Source organism: Rhynchophorus ferrugineus, unplaced genomic scaffold (assembly GCF_030347505.1).
Source record: "Rhynchophorus ferrugineus isolate W39M unplaced genomic scaffold, kcgeb_rfMv2 rfM8, whole genome shotgun sequence".
Taxonomy (NCBI): domain Eukaryota; kingdom Metazoa; phylum Arthropoda; class Insecta; order Coleoptera; family Curculionidae; genus Rhynchophorus; species Rhynchophorus ferrugineus.
In genome coordinates, this window is record NW_027472587.1 from 19184253 (window position 1) to 19199603 (window position 15351).

Genomic DNA, 15351 nt, shown 5'->3' on the forward strand with positions numbered 1-15351 from the left:
TATGCAAATAAAATATACTAATATCTTCCGAATATTTAGATGGAAATATCAGATTTCTGAGGCAGAAACTTTCTAACTTATAACATTGATCTTATAACTAACTTCTTAACATTGATCTACTAATTGAAAAAATATTGAAAGGGTACCTAAAAACGAGATTATATATATTAGGTGACAATGTACTAAAAATATTTTGATAATGGAATTAGAATGTTTCGTCACAAGATTTGATTTTGTGATTTTGATTTGATTGATTTTTGATTTATATCATCAACAAATAATTTAAAATCAAAGAAGAGTAGTTGTAGTACAATGTTTCATATATTTTTACCTAAACCGTGTCCAAATACAATACTCGTATATCTCAAAAAATCAAACTTAAAGGAAGATATTGAATATTGTCAGGGCTTGACCGCAGCATTTTTATTCAATGTTTTATTTTTAACGGAGTGTCATATGGAACTGGACTGAATATCCACAAGTGACAAGGCCAATTTTATTATTATCGAAGTCATTTTTTAACTTGAACCCTTACGTTTCTAAAAATAGTCCTCTTCGGAACTTTTTATGTAGATTCTTCAGTTCAGGATATTAAAATATACCTTTAAGAACGTATAATATAATAATAGACTTCTAAAGAGTAAGGTTTTCGAGGTTGAATTTGTATGAAGATGAGAAACCGAAGAGAGGACAAAAAGGCTGCAACACAACATACATATCGGTTCCTCTAAAATAAAAACCCTTTCATATATTATCAACTGACGCAAGACGCTTCGCCGAGATCCCAAACAAAAAGATATTTCGATCCAGATGCCAGTCAAAATCACTCCATAATACCGACCACGTCCCAACTACACTGTTGCCACTTGTAACCATTCTTAAGTGGATTTAAATCGAAGGGATCTTTTTTACGTTCGTTCCCCCGCTCGCTTTTTCGTTTTTTTTTTCTTTCTCGGGTATCCTGACCGAACGCCACCCCGGAGAATAACTTCGAGGATTGAACCGGGCAAATATGCATGGGGTGGGAGACTCCGGAGGGGCATGTGCCGCGACGATGCATCGACCCGTCGTAAAATATCTGACGGCCGACCGCCGAAGATCAAAGTCGGCGACGGAACGTAGTTTCGTAAATTCCAACCGGTTAATTTGGTCCGAACTGCCGCGCGATGATCAACTTGGATTCAGTTTTTAGTCTAGTAGGCTCGATTAGCAGATATTTTCTTCTTTTCGAGGGAAGATCAATCGCACTTAAGATTAGCGAATCATAAATAACGAAATTATGAAACTTTTAAAATCTTCGATATAATAGATTGGGGGACAAGTAATTTCTGTTTTTTGATACTTAAAAAAAAACATGTATTTATATTAATTGTCCCCACTGATATATATTTATAGGCATTTTGATCTATAAACTTTTGCTACTGTCTTATCAATATAAGCAATCTCTTTTGAAGCAAGTTTGTCAAGAGCAAGTTAGATAGTCAAGAATGTCTGTCAATTAAGATATAGATTGCATCAAAACTAACCAGTCATTATGTTTCATTTTTTGTCGAGGTATTAAAAATTACTACTCCAAATATTTTATGTTAACATATAATACTTAATAAATTTGAAACAATGACTTAATTCAATTTATGATATATATCAATTAACTCATTTTAACATTAATTACAGTCAAGCTCACCAGCCTATAATACCACGACTAACACTACAGTTTACCAAAGGAAAACAAAATTAATATAACCCAAATATCTTGGTAAAATACCGATAAGCAACATTCAATAAAGTATATTAACACCTTTTTTGTGTTAATATCAATCATAATATAGGTTTTTTTACTCTTAGAACGGGTCGATATAGAAATTTGGTGAAAGTTAATTATTTATGCGTAAGGTATTTACGAAAATATTGTTTACATATTAGAACCATATATGACACTGTTTCTCCTGGTGACACAAAGCTGAATGGTCGAATTTCCAACGTCATGTCGATTGAAACTTATTGGTATAGATTTTCAAGTTCAAAAAGTCCCAGAAAAAAAATTAGGTGAGCTAATTTTGAAGAATTTGGTGTCCAGTTATATATATTTAATCTCCTTTGGGCTCCCGAATCAGTTGGATCTTGCGTTGGTGATTTGGTCTAGGTCCCAATTAAAAGTTTGACAAAGTTGAAGAATATGAGTTTGAAGGTTGAGTTTTTGTATACTGTTAGGGAAAATGATGTTTGAAGTTTTAATACATTGACAGTGCTCCATTTCATGTTCTCAAATATTTTTGCGTTTATTTTTTCAATACTCAACTAATCACTTGATAAGTGCTAATAAACTTATATTAACAATAAAGTTCTAGCAGTATCTGAATAATAACCAACAAACAACACCAAAACCCTTCCACAGGTTGCCAACGCTGCCCAATCCCATTTAAATTACCCTATACAAAACACTATGGACTTCAGCGATTTCCTCAATAATAATTACGCCATCAAGACCCCCCCTAGCTCCCCGTTACCCTCGTTCACTAATAACTCTAAAGCCCAGTCTTTCGACTTTCGGTCTGGTCGGCTCGTTCAACCCCTCCTCCTCCTCCATCCTCCGCTTCATCCCATTCAACTTCGACAATATAACGACCAAGACATTAGCGAAAGGACGAGAGTAGCAGACGAGAGCGAAAAGTGCGGAATATGGAATCGGAAAATATCTTTCGTCGGAGGTCGGCGAAGAAACAGAAAGGGGTGGAAGGGGATGGTAATTAAATGGGGCTCTAAATCATCTGTTCAGTATAAAACCGGGTCATTAAGTGCCCTTCTTCCTCTGCCGTATTGTGTACGTCTGAGAGGTGTGTGATTTTTACCTTCTCCTGCTCCTTCAGTCATATCTCATATTCTCTCCTTCGCTTTGCATCGCTAAATGGAAGTATATCCGGTCTTTTCTAGCGGAGCCTCAAAAATCGACCAATTTTATATTATTCTAACCGATATAAAGCGCATCGATTTCTAGGATTGCGAATAAGGTTCCTGTTTGGTTTAATATAAAGTCTTCCAGCACTTTTAATCGATCGAGTTTATTATATAAAAAGGTATATAAACTGAATAATCATCAGGCTCAGAGCTTAATTGTTATAAATTGCACAAACCCATTTAAAAACTAAATAATTGATGAACATAATAACTGATATTATGAGACCCATTTCATTATTTAGACTGATGTCAACTTTGACGTTAGCTTGCTCTATTTTTATTGGGATAAAATAAAAATATAAATATATCTTTAACTCATTCACAAATAACTACTAAAATTCGATCAGAATGCATTATGGTTTCTTTAAAAGGTTATGGTTTATGATTTTATTATGGTTTAATTATGTTTTTTCTCATGGTTGGTTGAAATCTAGTGATTATATTTGACATTTGTCTAACAATTTCTGCTTAATTCGTGTCTCCATAGTCAGCTTTTCCTGATTTTAATATTGTCTGTTTTATGTTTCTCAATTAAAGTTAGTTATGAGATTGTATTACAATATTTAGAGTGTTTATTTTGGCAGTTGTAACTTTATTGATTGTAATAAGTTATTATAATTGTTGATGTGGAACGCTCATTCATCATTAGTGACTTGATTGTTGTTATTTATTCCTATTTAATCTACAGAGTTGTTTTTCTTCAGCTAGAACTTATTCTGTTTTCTGGGCTATGACTTGGTCTCATTCGTCTGGTTCATTATACGTTCTATGTGTATTCCGCCTGACAAAACGACCCATATCGTCAAGAAAGTGTTGCCTGACATGCGAGAAAATATTGAGGAGTATCTTTGCGTTCAGAATACTGACAGCATATCTACATTCGTCATTGAAATTTTATCTAAAAAGTGTTTTGATCTATTTTGTTCACTTAAATTTAAATATGTTTCTCAATAAGTTAGATGCAATCGGAATTACTCCGGTTAAGGTTCCTAGTTTAGGCTAAGGAATATTAGGATGGTGGCGCCGTGTAAATAGAATATCAGAACCCAGTTCAAAGTGACCTTGGAAAATGGAAATCGTATTTACAAAAGTAGTTGACCTATGAGAAGAAGCAAAACTCGGAATAACCAGAAAAAGAAGATGCAGGATATCTTTATGACCTTTCTGCTTTAACAAGCTTTAGATAGACCATAGGTAGGCCATATCAACTCTATGAGCTCCGCTATCTCTTTTTTGACTCTAATAGTTTTCTAGGAACTCATATAAAATTTTCTGGTCAAACAACAAGAAGCTGTACTTCTGTTAGTCTGGCTCTGGTATTTCCTTATTTTAGAACACTTCCTATACATGGAATGGCCAGTAATAATTATAATTACTCTTACATGCTGGTATATCGTTAATACCGTATGAAACTACAACAGACTACCTGTTGAATTTTTATATGCCATCAAATAATTTAATTAAATTTCTCGGAATAATGCGTGTTCCCCGGTCAAGTCAGACCGTCGGCTTGATTTAAACATTTTCTCGGAGACCACCACGCACTTATTACCAAGCACCTTCAACCCCCAACCACCCACTGTGGAATTCAGCCCGAAAAAATACCATGACCAACCACCTACGCTACATTTTTCCGTACACGTTCAACAGCCTTAATTACTATGCGAGAATTGCATGTTGTCATTCATTTCCCCCCACCCGTCTGCTCCCACACGACTCCATGCACGTTTACGGCGTCGTACCCCACCACGAACTGCTCGTCAACCGTGCTCCCCCGACCGATCCCCCCTTCGGGCCCCTCGTAGCTCGTCAATCGATCGCATTTAGTAAGGCAAGCGGCACGTCACGCCGAGGCAGGCGACTGTTTCGTCCGTGCCTCGTTCGTCGACGTTTCCCCCTCGCCGGTCCCCTCTGCCCCTCACCGGTCCCCGACAATCATACCGCACCTCGTCGAAGTCTCCCGGCCCCGCCAGGGCCTACTTAATTTTTTCCCCTGCAGACTTTTTGTCTTATTTTCGCACGTCGTCGTGGTCGGGGTGCTAGATGGCGCTAGCGACGCCGGCGTCGGGATATACGTACGTACAGGTCTTGTTAAACTTGATTTATGACCTGAGACGAGTTAATTCGAGCGGGGTGGCGCTTTTTTCGGCGAAGAACGCCCATTCTGCAGTGTCGGTGGATTTTTTTCCTGGCTAATTTATCTGTATTGGAGAATTGCGAGTCGGAGATCGAGGATTCAAGATATTGCAGCGAATAATATTTGCTGCTACTTAGAAACAGCGCAATTATCATCAGAAAGTTACATATTCTAACGATAAGCCATCTGATGACTACCACGGTTTTGACAATATCATAAAGATTAAAAAATAGTCAATACCTAAACCTCGCGTAATTTAATAAGTACGATAGAGCTAAGTCAGGCAAATAAATGGCTACAAAATGATATTACTTGAATGTTCGATAGGAAAACTAGCAATAAAATGATGATAGTGATATAAAAATGAGAATTATGAAAATGTATATATTTGGGATGGGAGAAAAATTTTTCAAATATTTACACTTCAAACATTAATTAATAATGAGGCGTAGGTATCCCTACACCATTAGGGGAGTTTTCCAAAAAAACAAATGATACTCAGGTGTGGCAAGATCTGGGTTTTACTATAGATGCACCAAAACTTCCTAGCCAGTCTCTCAATTTTCGGTAACTCACTGCACCAACCACCTGCTATATAGTATTGCGTGCCTTCACTGAATAAATATTATTAGAGGTATACGACTTTGACGGTACCTAATAGAAAAAATACTTTCATTGAATAAGTATTACTCGATATATATGACTTTGAAAGTACCTATTACGAAGAACCAAGATATTTTCTCTCCAGCCTTATATAAACAACGCATCTTCCTGCATCAAATCCTGAGCCATCCTCCTCCAGCCAATCAAAACCAAACACGCAACCTGGTACCTTTGTTGATCCTTGTCCAGATTAACATTGGCCGATAAAAATCGAAAACCCGCTCAGTCATCATAGAAGGCGACGGCGGCGACCCCGAAAATATACATAATCATTTTAACGCTACCTTTCGCTTTAATATAGTGCGGGACTCCCGTCTCGCCTTCCCGGAATCCCCCGCCGTCCGCTTTCCTCCTTGGAAAATCTCGAACCTATCGAACCCGACCTCCTCGTATGCCCCGTAGCCCCTTGCCGGCCGTCCTTTCGACAATCTCGGGGTCCGGTGAATTTTTCGACTTTTTTGCCGTATTTACGACTAACCCTTTTTTTATAGCCGACAGAAAAAATAAGGGGGGAGGGGGGAATGTGGGCGATGGCTATGGTGATATTGGTGTATACGATTCTTAATAAAAACACAATTGGGTTTTATTTTTTCGGGAAGGGGGGGGTTTCTGAGAACAGAATGATGTGATTGTTGAATAAGACGAAAAGTGATCATTAATTTCTTTAAATATTTATTGACATATGCTAAGACCAGGAGGTAACGTTTTGTATATGTGGATGACTCAGTTACAATAGCCAAAATTCGATATATCCAAAAAGACAGGCTGAAATAATTAATGTGACTAATTAAGTGTTGCAATGGGAAGACGAGAACTTGAAAAGAACTAATATAAGAATTAACCACACATTAACTAGATCGATAACAATGTAGCGCTCAAAACTTCTACAAATCAATGGTAAAACAAGATGAATATAAACTGAGAATACTAAAAGGAAATATTACAAGAATCATATTGTAACCAATAAAAATGGGTGAGAAAGAATATAAAACAAGAATTTATTACAAAAAAACAAAAAGAGATATAAATAGATACAGTAACTAAAAATTATAGTGGCTAAGAAACAAATCTCATGTATAAGAAACAGGATTTGTGACGAATAGAAGAAGACGAAATAAAAAAGAAAGGCAAAAGGATAGTAAGGCATAGTGCGTCAATAAGTAAATAGCGTCAGTAGTAAAAAATGTACTAAGAACGCATAAAAATGGAAATATGAAATTTCGACAGATAAAACAAATTGTTTAAAATAAAGAAGCAAGTATAAATATTTCATAAGAAGTATAAATAAATAAAGAAATATAAATAAAGAAGTATAAATTTCAATAAGAAGAAAAATTGTAGAAAGTAAGGATAGACATAATAAGGAACCAAAATGATACAGTGGAACAGTGTGAGGCACCACTAAAAGCATTGCTTTATTTTTTAAGTACTAACAATAAAAGCTACGAAAAAAATTAAGAAATAAAAAAAAAATTAAATAGTGTTCAAGAATGTCTTAATGAAAGATCTGGAAATATACAAACAATGAAAGATACGACATATAAGATAGAACATAAATCCAAGCTAGTATTACCAGAAGACATTTGCACAGAAGCCGTAAAAAGAGGAATTATATATTATCGATTAACTTCAAAATATTTATAAAATTTCTTCAAAAGCCACCATAACGACCAATACTGTATATCATTAACCAAATAGGAAATTAAAATAACAACGGGAAGAGTTACACGTAACATGTAATCGACTAATAATTTCATTCAATTAATTTGACCTTAATGTATTGTTTATTTGTTCCCTCTCCCATAATATATCGACTAAATCGCCCTAACATATATACACAACGAAATATTATCAGTCTAGCGTGATCAACACCAGAAAGTGGGAAAAGAAAACGGAAAAACCAAAGATCGCCGTGCCAGCAATTCGGAAAATGAATAAAAAAAGTGTGTTATTTACTGGCACCCTCGAAAAAAAAACAATAAAACCGAGAGAGGGCGGCAGCGCGATAGGAGGGGCGTGCGAGCGAGAGAGAGACGGCGAGAAAAGGGCTTTTGTAATTTATCAAAATACTAATTAAATGCGCCCCGTGGGTATCATTATGCTTGGTCAATGCTGTGCCGTTTTCATACTTAATTGAATTGAATACGTGAGCGGTGGAAAAGCGGCTTTGTCCACGCTGACCGGCCAGTGAGAGTCCGCTTTATTTTTGTTAATTTTCAGCCCGTTTCCCCAACAATTCCGACAATGCCTTTTAACAGGCGCATTTTTAGATTATCTAGCCTCATATTGTGTATTTCCACTTCATATGTGCATAGTACTCGGCGATATTTCGCGCCCTCAACAGGAAAAACAGTCGGTTTTGAGGCCAATTTTCATATAGGACCATTAAGAGAAGCACTTCATGCGGAAATAGTAAAACAAATACAATCAAAACATAAAATAATAAAAGGTGTATCGTAATTTAACCTATTATGACAATTTAATATGTTTAAAATTGTTATAATAAAAATACAAGACCCATATTGTGTAGTTCCACTACATATGTGCATAATACTTGACAATATTTTGTGTTACAAACAGGAAAAGCAGCCATTTTGAGCAGAGTGGTTATATAGTACTTTTAAGAGAAAAACATCACGCACAAATTTAAATTAAATACAACCAAAGTACAAAATTATAAAAGATATATCGTAATTTAACCTATTATGATAATTATTATAATTTCGTTTGCTTGAATCTTTATAAAAATACAACTTATATTGTGTAGTTTCACTTTATTGTGCACAGTGTTTGACGATATTTCGTGCCCCCAACAGAAACAGTAAGCCATTTGGAACCCACTGGTCATATAGCACTTTTAAGAATAGCATGCTTTTCTTAAAATTGATAGTATTTTATTCAGAAATAAAATACTATCAAAGCATAATATTATGAAAGTAAGCACATATTATTTTTATAAAACACAAAGCACATATTATTTCAGAGGTCATATATAATCCCTAAGGGTAGCCTTTCATGCCAAATGTCATAATCCCGCGAAACTTTTGTTCTTCAAAATTAAAAGATTTTTAAGAGGAACCTTTTTGTGCTTAAGCCAACCATAGGGACTATTTGAAATAAATACAAATGAATTAATAAAATTATTTACAAAAAATCAAATATCTTACTACATTTTGAACACATTAGAGTTGGTTCCGTTTACATAACAGTTCTTTATTCGATTTAGTTTATGTTACTGTTTACTCTAGTTTTATGTTTTAGCAACGTTTATTCCAACTTCGGTCACAATAATTTGTTTAAAACCAAATTGTTATGTGCTGGGTCCAATGATTCGAATAGAATCCTTTCTTTGTCTAGAGATTCAGATCCAATACACATATAACTTTTATAATAAATAAGCTGAAGGAAACCTCGGGAGATGTATCAAATAGTTATAACAAAACACCACATTTTTGTCTAGAGATCATTTAAAAACAGTCTATTTTGATGGTTCACAGAATTGGAAGTTATTTTCTCACCTCCTGAAAAATAGTTCTCTCTATTTTGTGATGTTCTTTCCTCACAATAATATTCTCAATATAATTCTCTAATTCAAAATTCTACAATATAATTTCATTTAGAAAATTACGATAGAATGCTGACTTCATTCTTTAGTAGAATTATAGGCGTCAAATGCAGGAATTGGTCCAGATTCGTCAGATGTATTGATTTTGACGTGTAAAACAAATATGTTCCGGTTAACCTACAATAATATATTATTGGACAATGGAAAACAAACAATCAATTTTCAGGCGTTAAATAGCACTGGAATAATACAAGAGCCAGGAAGCGACCATACTATATTTGAAACATTCAATTTTGGTTGAAAAACGGTTCAAGGAATAGCCGTTGATGGAAGCTAAAACACACCTACCATATAGTAGAGACCTATCCCCTTCTGACTTTTTGGGGTAAACGAAAATTAACTCGATGACAATGGATAATAAATAAACAATTGTTATAACATCAAAATATTAAAAACTCACTCTACTAAAATACTATATATCTAATAATAAAAACCCGAATATAATTTTTATTATATTGTAAAAATAGGACAAGAGCTTCTCACAATGGGACGAGACATAATACATTTCTAAATACATATCTAAATAAACGAGTTATATAAGCAGATATTTGCCACAGTATAAAAAACTAAATAAAAAACGAATAATGCATGAAACTATTTTGTTCCATATTTTAACAAGGTTTTTGCGATAACCAGGGAAATATTTTCATAAAATAGCTACCGTCCGAATATTAAATTACAAGCCCTCAGCAACTAATTAATAACATACAATGATTTTAGTGCGTTATAAATAAAATATTTCGTTAAAAACGGCGAAAAACCCGGGGTGAATCTATTTTAGAACGTTTGAATCAGACCGTCGAGTTCGGAGAATGAACGTGAACATGAAATATTTCATAATATATGTTATTCTCTTTGTCCCGTAGAACCCCACACGATGTCGACGATATAAAAAAAACCGCAATTTATATTTCCAGCAAACACCCAGGGAAAAAATACCTACACACTGCCGTCTCGTGTATAAACAAGAACGTTTTAATATCTAGTTTTTATACCCCTTTTGCCTCATTTAATCTGGTATATCGTCCTTTTAATGATTCTTTTTAATACGCTCTAAAGTTTAATTTAATTTTCCGTCATATAGAAAATGAATGCCGCCCCACTAATAAGGTTAATCAGACGGAATTATGCTAAATTTCAATTTTTTGTCCGGTTTTATATACACAGCTAACTATGTCGAAAGCGTATAAAAGTCTACGATGTCGCTATGGAGAGAGAGTTAAATGATTAAAATTGAAATTCTGCGTAGTGGCCAGAAAGTTAACTGAAGGACAAACCGCAACACGGTTTAGGTATAAAAACGAACTGATTAAATAAGTGTCCAGGTCACATGTGAGAGAGAATGAATAAATAGAGGTCACCAGAGGCTACGAAACTTTCTTTAATAAAGTTATAATGATAATGTCGCTGGTTCCAACTGTAAAGGATGCTTTCGCTCAACACGCAGCACTTGGGGTTTGAGGCAAGTTATATTTAAAAACTACTAGACGCAGCTATTTTGGCATCGGGCAATGTTTGTTTAGGAGTCATACAGAGAAATTGTTTTAAAACAGGCAAAATCTACTGCAGCTTGATGTATTTGATTTATTACTTCAGCAGTAGATTAGATTACTGAACTCCTGCACTGACTCTAACTGGATCTTATTGAGATTTATAATAATAGATGATAAGTTAATATTAAAACTTCGGCTTTTTTTAATTAATTCTCGTAAACCATATGATTCTGCGGTGCAAACTTGTCAGGGCATGTCCTCCCAGTCATGCCAGTAATCATAGTGATAGTGACCAACTTGGTGATTTTCGACAATTATTGGAAAGATAAATAACTTTAAAACAAAGAACCGTGTATTTAGAATGTGTTAAACGATTTAATAATATAAAACGCTACAAACACAAAAAATGTCTGCACTTAAACAACTTATAACATTTTAAGAATACTAGAAAACTCAACATCTCCATCATCTGCATCATAATTAACGCCATGACTGCTTGAAAAAAGACCTCAACACCTAATAACGTATGTTTGTTCTCACACCTCAAAATATATGAAAACTAGGAGAGATATCTGGTTGTTTCAAAAATGTTTTGATATTTCCAGTACAATAACCTAGTTTATAAACTAAAAAATTACTGGAATTGAATACAAATATACTATTTTAAAACAAAACCCCGTATTTTTCGGATGTGTTAAATGAATTAACAATATGAACTCTACAGACTCCAAACTTAACCAAACCGTAAAGTTTTGTTTCTGTATATCTCTCAGATAAGACAATAACTCTAGACAGAACAACGAACCGTCGAACCTTTCCAACGAAAGGCGAAAGTTCAACGAAAGGACGAGAAGGCGTTGTCAATACGCCATTTCCTATATATAGAAAGGTAATTAATAAGACACTGACATTGTTTTGACCGACGCAATATCGTCGCTCGTAAACCAAACAAAAACAAGCGATTATTCGAGCACAATATTATTTTTTTGGTCTTCCGTCGCCCCCCTATCCCTCTCTCACTCCCTCCGCCACCTGTCTCAACGTCGTCTTCTTCTTCGCTGCCCCTTTATGTTCGGGAGAATACAAAAGGGGCCACGAACAAAAGCACCCGAAACAAATCTAATTAAACTAGACGGTGGCTTCGTTTACAGTTCGACAAAGAAGTAAAAAAGAAAAGCCACACGCGCCAATACCCTCCCCACCACCGCCACCCCCGCGCTCATCCAGTCCGTCATAATCCCGAACGTTACGACTCACATTTCCTTTTAATCGTGCCCGGTTGAACTGGAACACATTCGCGAACTTCGGCCGAACTTTGGATAATTTATTCAAATGAGACTGAATTAATAGCGGCGACCGCCTGAGGCCGAATAAGTGGGGGAGGGAGCCGCGAAGGCAACCGGAGGAAGCTCGGGAGACTAAAAAGAAGACGAACCACGTCTACCTGTCTTCCGTCGGAAGAAATACAGACCGATTAAAATGAATTAAAGGATCGGTATCATCTGCCGGGATAAAGGGCGTCCGGTTTAGACATGGAGGAACTTGAAAAAAAACGGATATAACGTAAATAACGATAATCTACGTTGTACGATTAGATAACGGGGCTTTATCTGTGGTATATTTTACGGAAAGGAACGGCGAGGGATGACTGTTAGATTATCTCCGCGTGATTTGGGGGTTCGATTTTTGTCTTTTCGTTCTATTGAAAGGTTCGGAGTCAGAAATTACTTTTACAAGAAGAAATCCTCCTAATATGAGTCTTACTGCAATAACAATCTTACTAGTTCAGATAAATATTTCAAGTATATTTCAAATAAATGTCAACCAATACATTCACTTTTTCTTTTCAATTTAACTAATATATGGTGTGAATAAATGAATGATTTTTTTTTTCATTTCATAACATGTGCTAATACCCGACCATATTTGATAGTTTACTTTGATTATACTGTAATAATAATCAAGTTATTGTCGTATAGTAAAATCAAACAAAAAAATTTAATGGATTCTTGTCTTGATGAGTGGATATTTGTAGACGTAGTTTAAGCTTCCAATGAATTATGGTAGAATAGTCTCGAATATAAATTAGAAAACTAAACAGCTTGAAAAATAACATATATATCCCCCGTTTTTATTTCAGTGCAAAATACAACGAGTAATATTCATAATTAAAAAAATATGCAAGTATATCATGAGGTAGTGTCTTTGACCAATTTTGTACCTCTAGAGCATTAATATCTCTGGGTATGGTGGAGTAAAAATAGCATCATTCCTTGATGACGCTTATTTACTTGCTACAAATTAATTACAAGCAGTTATCGATACAAACTGCTTGTCCGTGATCTTGGGGGTCAATTTCAAACACAAAAAGCTATTGATAATAAAAATAGGAAACCATAATATTATATTATTCACAAGAAATGCAATGGTAGCTTGAACGATAGTTCGAATTATATATCTACCCATCAAGTTGCTATTACAATGCATGTACTGCCTGCTGGATTAGCGCAGCGGTAAAAGCGACAGGACGATCCACCTACATTTGTGATAGTCGCAGGTATGAATCCTGCTGGAACAAGGACGTAAATTTATGTTTGTGATTGTGTAGTATTAGTGATTGTCATGGGCAAGAGTGAAAATTCCGACAAGAAAAATGATCCCAGTCACGCCAGTAATCCAGCTGATTAAGTCTTCTTTAAGGAATGATTTCTAAGTTGGTCATTCGCCAGTCGATAGTCTTAACGCCTAGGACCGTGGTGCGAATCCCACGTTAATCTGTAGATCCAGTCTAAATAAAGCCTTGGTGGTAGAAATTAGACGTTAAAATAGAACAATTTATACGTACTATTATGGGGATACACAAAAAATTCATTGTCAATATAAAACAGGAATACCAGAGGACAGAGATTCAAGGGATACTTATAAAAGTTAAGAATAAGAACAGCATGAGCAACAACACAAAAACTGGTCCTTTTTAATAAAACATCGCCCAGTATCATAGGGCAAACTTTTAACACAGATTATCATATGGACAATCCAGATGTCGAAAGTGATTGGCATTGTACTCACAATCCGACAATAAAGAAAACTATTGTCCAAGAACTACAAATTTTCTAGTTAGAATAACGCTTTAGTATATAAGTTCATAGCATTTCATAGCATGGTAATTAATAGATATAATATCCTCATTAGACCTTACAAAACACCTGGAGGTTTAGCATCTAGTTATTCCAAAAAGTATAAAATTAATATATAATATTCTGTCACACAATTGTCAATAGAAAACTCCGTCAAAAATTGTTTGAAAGGCAGACAATTGATTCCACGCGAACAATCGAAGACAACCCCAGCCACCGCCACCACTAAGCAGCATCACCGACAACAGCAACAACAACAAACAAGAACGGCATCAGCAACAACACAAAAACCGGTCCTTTTGATAAAAGATCGCCAAGTATCATAACACAGACTTTCAACCGAAATCACCCTTACAAATCCGGGATGGAGCCGCTCTCCGAAGAAGGCTCGTAGCTACTCGGCGATGGTGCGCGAGTGGCCGTCCTCCGTGCTCGACGCCGCCAGTACACGAGCAACCAGGACGGCGTGCACACGTCGCGTCACACATCTTCCACAGCAAAACCTCGCGTACGGCTAACGCACCCACCAGGAGGTCGAAACGTCGAGCTTTGCGTCCAGAGGCGGAGGCGTCGGACGCCGTCATGCGAGCCGGTCTCGGTCTGCCAGTGTCGGAGACGTGTCCGCGACCACCTCGTGATACTGTTGTGGGATGTTAAGCAGGTTTAGATTTGGTGAATATGATGCACAGTGTTTCAGACATATCATTGCGGCAATAAGGTCGTTTGTAATCAGCGTCGGATTGAGATCCAGGTAATTATGATGGAAATAATTGTTCCGAAAACTTCCCACATTGTTTTCACCTGAACAACTTGCATGGGATTCATTAAAAGGTTGTTGTGTTACACCAAACAGACTTACCTTAAATCAAACCTATTTTAGAATACCAATAATATGATTCTACCACACATTATAAAAACAGTACGCTTATTGGGTATGTTTCATCATCAACCACTATTTTTGCCCATCCTCTTCCGAATATCAGGATAAAAAAACCTAATAATAGATTTCTGTATACAGAAACAGTTAGTATAAGTTAGGTAAGACAACTCAAGTAATTAACTTTTTAATTTTACGCTCTTGACCCTTATTTTAAAGATTAAAAAAGGATTTGGATTGGTTTGAACTTATATAAGACAAAAACACTTTTAAAAGACTATTGATATAATTCTACAAAATGTTACAAAGACCGTTATAACCTATCTGGTTATAGAATACTTTTTCCGATTATCTTCCAAGTATTTTGACAGAAAAAAATCTAATAATATATCTCTAATTTTAAATCTTAATCAAGTTAAATAATATTCATTAATAATTAATAATTATTCAAATATAATTTACAA

General features: G+C 35.4%; 1 protein-coding gene across 3 annotated transcripts in view; it reads left to right on the forward strand.

Moving 5' to 3' along the window:
* The first annotated feature begins 14339 nt into the window (after positions 1–14339).
* LOC143201576 (neurotrimin) overlaps positions 14340–15351 on the forward strand; it is a 139969-nt gene continuing 138957 nt past the window's right edge. For all 3 annotated transcript variants that reach the window (XR_013006969.1, XR_013006970.1, XM_076412711.1), the window contains exon 1: positions 14340–14761. The gene's annotated coding sequence lies outside the window, so the exon portion shown is untranslated. The remainder of the gene's footprint in view (positions 14762–15351) is intronic.